Below are 9,517 nucleotides of genomic sequence, written 5' to 3'. Positions count from 1 at the left end.
AATTAGTTCTTATTGAGCTTGGTCCAAAGATCATTGAAGTAATTTGGAGTCTTTCCATTAAAGTTAATTGACTTTAGAGCAAAGTTCTTTCTCAGACACACTGGTTTAGCAACTTAGGGTAGCAAACAGTTACCCTGTCACCCATCAGCCACATCACCCACAGACAGAGTGCATTAGGTTTTCTGTTTGACGTTGTTTCTGGTAAAGATGTCGCCTAAGTTGATGATGGCCCTGTGGGCATATAGAGGATGTGGAAAAAACTTTGTGCCCTGAGTACCCATTTATTTGGCAGTCACCAAAGCCTGCAGGTTTCACTCATTCCAGCTTCACTGCAGAGCTTTCTTCAGAAGTGTCAACATTAACAAGATTTTAAACTGCAGGCAAATATAGAACATCATTTGATCCTGGCAAAGAACTGTTTGCCTCAGCACTTGTGGGATAATGTAGAGTAAGCATCAAATCATTGATGAATCTGTAATGCAACACCAGTCCCAGGAGTGTTCAGGCAAAACTGCTGCAAAGAAGAAGGAAAGACACCAAAAGTGATTAAATGCGGCGATGGATTCAGACCTTGGGAGACCTCTAGGGAGGCTCTTCTTTAAAAAAAAAAAAAAAGAAAAAAGAAAAACATAAAGGAAAAAAGAAAAATGGGTACAGAATTATGTGCTTAACCCTTTCATTCTGGCTTCATAAAAACCATAATGAACCCAGAAACCCAGAGATGCTGAATGTTAACTGAACCTTAATTGGCCTGGAGTAATCCTTGCAGTTACTTTAGGTTTATGCTTGAGCTACTGTTGACTTCTGGCCATTATCCATGAGTTTTCAGTGAAACTTTTGCACATTCTATCAGGGCATTAATTCTCATCACTGTTAAATACCTTATTTGCTTTTGCATAGAGATAATTAATGAACATAGGATAAAATTTGTACATTTAAAAAATGTGGCAAATTCACTAACAATATCCAGCAATACTTAAATGGTGATTAGAGCACTTCACTGGAATTGCATTGTCAAGATGTAACACATCTGTCAACACAGACAGTTGGTCCTTAGACTAGCATTTCAGTGGATGCCTACTTGCTCCCCATCTCTGTTTTGTCTTGTACCTGGCTGCCATAGTTCAAATATAGATCCAGTGGGGTCAGTGCAGATTCTTCCATAGTGTTGGCTGGGACTTGTACTTAAGAGTTTGGCACTTGGGAGATCCCTGCTCAGTTTCCATCTCTGTTACATATTTGCTCTGGGAATATAGGTGAGTCGCTCTTGGGCCAGTCACAATAGGGTTGACAGAGCTTCTTTCCTACGCCCTGGCTGCTTGGATAGTCTGCTTTGTGGCAGGGCTTCCTACTGTATTTCTGTACCTAGGAAGTAGGGTTCAATTTCCATTTGGTGCCCCAGGTTACTTAAAAAATTTAATTGAGTCAGTTTCAAATAATGACATCAAGATAAAAAAACCTCCCTATCACATTCATTATCCTCAGCGTATTCCACTCCCTTTGCAAATTTATTTTGGAGACTAAGCAAGGTTATACTGCAGTATTAAGTACAGTCGTCTGTTTGAATTAAAGTAGTTGCAAAGCTCTGGCTAATATTCATATGAAGTTGAGATTAGAGAGTACATTCCACCTACTGATACCAAAAATACTGAGTTAATATACCAAAACTAAACATTCATTTAAAGAAAACAAAGAAGCTTTTAAGTGATCATTCTGGAAATTTCAGTGGCATTTCGCAGTCATTTGTGTTGCATGATTCATGCTTGAAATACTGTTTTCTACTTTCTCTTGAATATACTTCTCTATTGTTTAAAATTAAGTTGCCTTTTACTTTGCACTGGCTGTTGGTTTTGGAGGTAGATGGGGATGGTTGTTAGTCTTATCATTTGCAGCAGTGGGGATATCACTTCAGATTATATTGGCCTAAAAAGATGTAAGGATCTTTATCCTCATGTTTATATTTAGACCAGTGGACATCCAGGAGAATTTTAGTCTCCAAGGTACCATCGGAAAAGTGGCGGGCAGCATAGATGAGCAAAGAAGCCCATATGTGGGCAATGAAGCTCTGCCTGTTCTGTGACAAACGGGCCCCACGAGGCTTCTCAAATCTGTAATAAAGCACTTGCTCAAGGGATTACGCAGGAGGGAAGGAGGGAATCTACTCTTTTTTTTTTTAAACTCACAAAAAAATGCCTCTCCCAGGCATAACCAAGATGGAAGGCAATGTCTTACTGGGAGAGCAACATATATTTAGCACCATGATTTGTTGGAAATGTTTGTTTCCTGAGAAATACGTGGAGCCTCTTGATAATGCTAGATGATAGCAATCTGCCCTGTAGGCATATGTGCACATAATAGATGGTGCCTGAGGCATATTTGCCCACATTTGGTGAATTGTCCTTTTGTTTATATTACCATATGGTTTAGTTCTATTCTATTAACTGTTGAGAACAATATCTCCTTAATGTCAGAAATCAATACCTTATTTATAAGCATGCAGATGTTAATAATGCAATAGCATTCTAAGTATATGGTAAAAATAGTGTATCACTATTTTCCTGTGGTTGAAGATACTTTAAAATTGGTGGACTGGTCATACTGATTTTGAAATAATCTATTTTTACTGTTGTTCCAGATGATGTAAATTCATGGAAAGTGGTCTCAGAATCTGGCTGGACAATGCTTTTGCTTGTTTGAGAGTCTGTGCACTATGTTTAAGAGACTTGCTCTATGCTGTCTACTGAGATTGAGATGAGGTCATTTTCCTTGAAGTTTTTTTGTTAAGGTTCCGGATCAATACAGGAATTATATTTGAATGTATTCAATTACACAAGTAATCCTTCTGAAATCAGTGAATAAAGTTCTGACTTCACTGATGTCAATGCCAAAACTCCCACTCACTTCACTGAGGCCAGAACTAATCACGTTTTTCAATGGAATAGTTTTGGGGCAGGGGAAGGGACGGTTGTTTTGGTTTTTACCAGTGAATGAAGGGTAGTCAATATTTTAAGGTTTTATAACAGATACGGTGCAGATATCCATGGAGAACTGTCAGAAATAATTATTTCAGTTTTGTAAAAATCTTCCAGTTTAGTAATACTGGTTCTTTATTTTGTCCTGACTTTTACATTACTTATTAATGTTAACCATATTACTATGATGACATGAAATGTAATCTGAAGTGGTTTAGATAGCATTTAGATACAATTGATGTAAAGCTTCTTACTACATCAAACTAAAACCATTCAATCATATAAAAATAAATTGTTTTGTCATTACCAAAATGCTTTTGTTTAGATTCCTGAGCCTCGTCTCTTCAAGACATTTGCTTAATAGGAAATTCTGAAGTAGTGGCATTCTTTCTGATTTAGAGCATAATCAAATTCTGAAGGGTCAGGATTTCCTGCAAAACAGAAATTTCAATTTCGACCATCTCTCAGTGCAGCGAGTACTTAATTCACTGTGGCTATTTGCCATCTCAGTGAAAAGCTGGGTACTAAAGTGCTGTGCAAATTTGGAGCTTAGCAGTCTAGTGTTATTCCTGATCAAAATGATATGAACATATGATCATGCTGCTGGTCAAATACATTTTCTGCCTTGATTTTTCAGAAGATAATGACTATTCTTATAGTTGTTCTTACTCATACACTCCTCCTCATTTCTGGTTGACAAGATTTTTTAAATCGAACCCAAGCTTTTGTAGAAAATAGCGTGTTTGTTTTACCTTCCTTCTGCACCTGGAAAACAACTTCATGACCTACAGTCAGAAATAAGTCATAGTCACAAATAAGTCATAGTTTTACTATTAAAAGCTTTTGCAATAGATTGATGTGCAGTATAGCCTCTTTTATTCGCTTCTACTTATTTCTTGATTTCCTGGCAGTCTTAATTTCTTGGCAGAGCACAATATACCAACAACAACTCTTTATGCACTTACCCGGTAACTTTATCTACAGAACCACAGTGTTTGTTTTTATTTTATTGTAATAGTGATGGGCTGGAATTTACTCTGTCTTTACACTGTTTTGTACAATTGTAGTGCCCTCAGTTAAAGTGAAATGAATCTCCATTTATACACATGGCTGCCAAAAAAAGGACTTTTGGACATTTCATCGCATATTGAAAGTGCTGAACTCTTGGGTAATACAAATGCCTGGCTGGTGGTAATGTCCTCAAAAGGTTTCTGCTTTTTTCCTAAAATATCTCTGTTATCAGAAGTTTTGTTCAGAGAGTCATGAGAGTCCTTTGTTCAAACAGGGCTGACTGACTATGGTGTAATAACTACCCCCAGATGTTTGATGGGAAGCCTTCACATACAGGCTGAGTGACAAGTAGCAACATAAACCTTCCTCCATTGTTGTAATGAACCTTCAAAATCTGCTAAGGCCAGGAGGACAAAGGAGGTCAAGGAGAGGCAGGATGTAAAAAATAATATTAACACATCATAAGCGGAAGCAAACATAGTGAGACTTTTGCATTTAAATGAAATTTTATATACTCACAGGAAGTATCATCTAGTGGTTAAAGTATAGAATTGGGAACTGAGCGATGCCATTTCTATTCTTGTCTGTGCTGCTTCAGGTTTTGTTCCAAACAGAGAAGAGCAGAGGTCAAAAATATACCTGTATAAAAGAGCTTTTGGTTTTTAATAATAGCATGAGATAAGGCCATATCCCAGAGCATTAAAGAGAATCAGAACTTTGATTGTAGATAACATTTTTATGAAAACCAGCTCAGAATTTCAAAAAAGGGACAGATCAGAGTTAAATGAAAATGGGTATGAGAGGAAAGTCGTATTCAGTCTGAAATTGTATGAAGAGAGGTATGTAAGTATAGTCTGGGGTCAGCAAATGTAGAAAGCACCAAGGGTAGTAATGGCACAATAATTAGTTAAGGGGTCATAAAATGTGTCCATCTCATACACCCATGAAATTTCAATAGCTGCCTGGCATAGGATATTAAAAGCCTCCTTTTGTTTGAGTGTAAAATTACTTATATAGAGAGATTTGTGCCAAATTCATGGTAGGATTCATGGTCTGCACTGGGTTTATGCCTGCAGTTGAATGGGAATAGATTCAGAGAAGTTCATGCCCAGCTGCGCTCAGCTGCACAGGTAATGTAAACATATGAAAATGTCATATGAAAAAAACTCAGAACTTCAACTGAGACAGCTTGGAAAGTTTGACCCCAGATATGCTGAGCTTTGTGCTCATTTTCTATCTCCTAGCACACCTCCATGCCATCACCAGGTTCTCCACTTATCTGTAGTATCCAGGATCTTGTTGAGCAGTTTAGCTTTTAGTTTACTAAGTCCGAATTAATGTACCCTAGATTTTTCTTCTGTTTACAGCCTGCTGCTCTGTGTTCTAGGTTTGGAAGCTGATGGTGCTTGGACATGCTGAAAGTGTGAAGGTATATATTTCCAAGATAAGAAAATATATAGATCTTTGCAATCACATATGTGCAGAACCACTTGTTTCTGAATATCAGATATAGTCTGTCTAATGTTAAGATGTTCCTGATGTGCCTTAAATCTTGCTCCTCTACATGCCCAGAATGTCTTCAGCCTTGACATTGCTGAGCAGTTCAGCATCTGTCTTGTACCTCAGACCTGTCAGGATTTCAAACTTACAAATGGATGCCTCACCTGCAGGATCCAATGTTAGAGATATTCTTTGAGCATGGCGTTGACACCCTCAGTCTGGTCTAGTGGCATTCATCCAGTAGTTGGGAGATCCCACTTCAAATCCCGCTTCTGCCTGAGTAGGTATGAATTTGCATTTTCTGCCTCATGGGAAGCAGCTTAAACACCAGGCTATAGAGTAAGCTTTGAGAAAGGGTGATGGGACATGGAGCCAAAGTTGTTGTTCCCTCAGTTGAAGGTCTTCCAATTTCTAGGAGGTGATTAAATGTTCATTCGATCGGAGGAGGCAGAGAATGAATGAACTGTACCAAGGGATAGAGGAGAAGGGGCCAAACACCTTCAGATGTTTGAAGGATTTGAAGCTGGGATTTGAGAACCCAAATGAGAGCTCTAAGGAGGTTGGAGAGGATCTTGTCTGTACTTTGTAAGAAAGGGATGGCTTAAGTGTCTGTCTTCAGGAGAGGGTTCATAACCATGAACTGCAGAAGAGCAACGCCTACTGCAGCTCAGGATAGCAGCTACGTTGAGGAAGAGGGGGACAAGAGAGGTGCCACTCCAGCAGTGCCACTTGGCCAGCCTCAGCAGGTTGGCCTTCCATATGTCCCATGCTGAGGCACCAAACTGTCCCCATGTTGTATCTAATAGCACATCAGTATCTAAGTCAAGGTATGGATTGTAAAGCGTCAAAGTATCAAGGAATATTTGTCTTTCTGAGGATATAGTCCATCATACTTTATACATCAAGAATCCCAGTGATATCTGTAAACCTCTTTGTAAAGCTCTTTAAAATCTCCAAATGAAAAATGAAATGGCAGAGTTTTTTCTATTCAGAATGGGTTAAAAGTCTAGGAGAGGCAAGGTTTTAGGGGAGAGATTATCTTTTATTAGATCATCTGCTATACTTGGAAGAAGCAGGCCAGCTTTCAGGCATGAGTCTCTTCATTGTAATCTTGATCACTGCTCACTACCACAAGGTGTTGCAAAGTCAACCTCCTAGTTTGTCTCTGTCTTTGTATCTCTTTCTCATTTTTATTGCAGGAAGTTATTTTTCCCTTTCTGTAGCTGATTTTGTGATTATTCTAGTTAGTCATCTTGCCTGAAGCATAATTTTCAGAAGCTGGACCGCATTACCTTTTACAGCTCCAGGGACTTCTTTGCAGCAGCAGAATACCCATCTGCCGTGTTCCATCTGGTTTCCACTTCTGCTTCTGCCACCTGAATGCAGAGAGCCAGAGAAGCGGGCCCAACATTTTGTGGTTTAGCATGCACACATGCAGGAAGTATATTTAATGATTAAATATTTAATAATTAATAAATTTTTAAAAATGGAGCTCTAAAAAGAACAGCTGGTGCTTAATTTCTTGAAATTAAGTTACCCCAATGCACTTGGGTTCATGGTTAACCAAAGTTAGTTCCCTGAGGGTTAAAAAGAAGAGAGAAGCTGGGGACAGATGGGAAAATGACATTTTGTTCTCTATTTCCAAAATGACTGTCAGCTTTCTGTGGAAAGGCAATCTGCAATGTCAGTCTTTGTGTCCATTCCCCTGCCCTTCTTTGACTTCAGAGATTCTTGTCTGGCATCCAGTAGTTTCTGCAAACGCTCTGCAGAGATGACTGAACCTGTTTGGTTTTTGTTTTCTCTTTAAAATCTTCATCAAGCTTTCAGAATTTATACATGGATATGCATTCATGAGAAAGCAGAAACTGGGTGAAAAAATGAAGTAGGTTTTCAATGAAGTTTGACTGTAGCATTTGTATCAATAATCTGAACACTCTGTTGTATCCTATTTAAAGATGTCCCCAGGACCCAGTTCATATTTGCATCTGTCCAAGGGGTTCTGAGAGAAGTTTTTGTCTCAAGCTGAGTCCTCAGGCTTCTGAAGCACTAATGTATCTGTGCATTTTTTCCTTGTAAACAGTTTTCCTAAAATTTTGGTTGATTTTTTTTATTTTCAGCTTCAAAAGGCAAGCAAGTCTTCTCCCAATCCCCAAGGGTTCATGAATATACTGGTTATATACATATGAGGCTAAACCTTGACAAGCTAACACCTATAACTTACACTGTGAGTTCAACGAATTATTTATGGAACAAAGCATTATTTGTAGATATGAATAAGGGTAATGACACCTTGGCCTTTTGTTTTCCCCTCTTCTTCCTGGTCCTTCTAATAAACACATAAAATACAAGGAGGACTTCAGGAAACTTTACTTTATGGGAGGACTCAAAATTGAGAATTGTGATGATACAACATGAAAATTGCTAGTGAGAATAACAGCATAAAAAGTCAATTACTTGCGAGGTGTTGGGAGCTTGGGAAGAAAGTATCGTAACAATATCACATAATGGCTCCATTATAAGACTATAGATGCTTTGCAGAGCAACATTAATGAGATCCTCTAAAACTTTGGGGAAGGTTAAACCATTTTAAACTCACTTGCTGCCTTGGTCTAATTTAGGCATACATTAATGTCTCTACAGTCACTTGATGCTGAGTAGTGGAAGGAAACCTGCCATAATCCACTCAATATGCTGTTGTATTGTGTTAACAAAACTACCAGAATTAATAAAACACTTCAAATATATCACAGAATTAGTTAAAATTGCAAAATAAACTATAATACAGTAAAGTAAAATAATAGCAAATGCAAATAAGTAAATGATAAAGTGAAATATTACATTTAAGAGTAAAAGGTATGGAAACATGAACATTTTGCATTGGTTTGCTTTTTAGAAATTACTAAAATGATGATTTAGGATTTGATGCAAAATTTACTGGCCAAGAATTGTTTCTGGAGCAAGGCACCACTGTTTGTTCTAACATCAGTAAATTCATTACAAAGAAGCATGAGTGTACGAAATTTCTTGGTATTATTGAGTGCTCTGAGCTCATATAGTGTTATCAGTGGAGCTCTCTCCACCCATTCTTCCACCTCCACTCCTTTCAGCATTGTAGATACGCTTCTGCATGTCACCAGGACATATTAAAATGTAGCACATTTCTTAAAAGCTATTCAGTTCCTTCTCTTTTATGCAGGTGCATGAAAAATGCTTTTGTTGGCTCTGGCATTGATAAAGTAATAGCAATTTCTGCAAGCTTAACTATTCAATTTCATTATTTATTTGGAGAAATTTTATGGAATGGACCAGGGGAAGTGAAATTGAGGGAAATTTATTGCAATTTAGAGTTTAAAGAATTTGGTAATTAGCATGAAATAAGAAAGATAAAACAGAACTTTCCTGTATTTAGTTACTGGTAAGGTTTGGGGTTTTTTAATGAATGTTCTTTCCTTCCCCTTTGGAGATGTTTTCAGTGTATGACCCATACCTATCTGAGAATGTAAGCACCACTTCTAAGGTGTCTGTAGAACTTTGCTGAGAAAATCAAGTCTATTGAGTAAATTTTAAGGCAAAAAAGGTTGAAAACTAATGCTATATGATAGTACCACTACAGAGTTAGGTATTTTTTTTTTTTATTATTATTATTATTATTATTAAGGTCTTATCCTAAAAACCTTGAAGTCAATAGGAAAACTGTTACTGACTTCCAGGGACTTATGATCAGCATCTCAGTGTATTGGAGGGTTTTTTTTGTCTTTAATGTCTAAAATGTATGTAAGAAGATGCTTGAATGGCAGTGGTTGGAATTTCCTAATGTGGTCATTCAGCAGACGAGGGAAGGATGTGAGACACTGGCACTACTGAGTGTTGTATTGATGCTTTTCCATTGACTGGCTGTGTGACCTTTGCACACTCAGTTGCCCCTTCAGCCCACAGTTAATTTATTGTGAAGAGTCAGAAAATAGGAGGAACTCTTTTTTTTTTTTTTTTTTCCTTTCAGAATCCAACAGCTGTGAAATTTAAAACAAAGTATC

Source organism: Grus americana, chromosome 2, assembly GCF_028858705.1.
Source record: "Grus americana isolate bGruAme1 chromosome 2, bGruAme1.mat, whole genome shotgun sequence".
Classification (NCBI taxonomy): Eukaryota; Metazoa; Chordata; class Aves; order Gruiformes; family Gruidae; genus Grus; species Grus americana.
Note: the sequence above shows the minus strand (reverse complement) of the source record.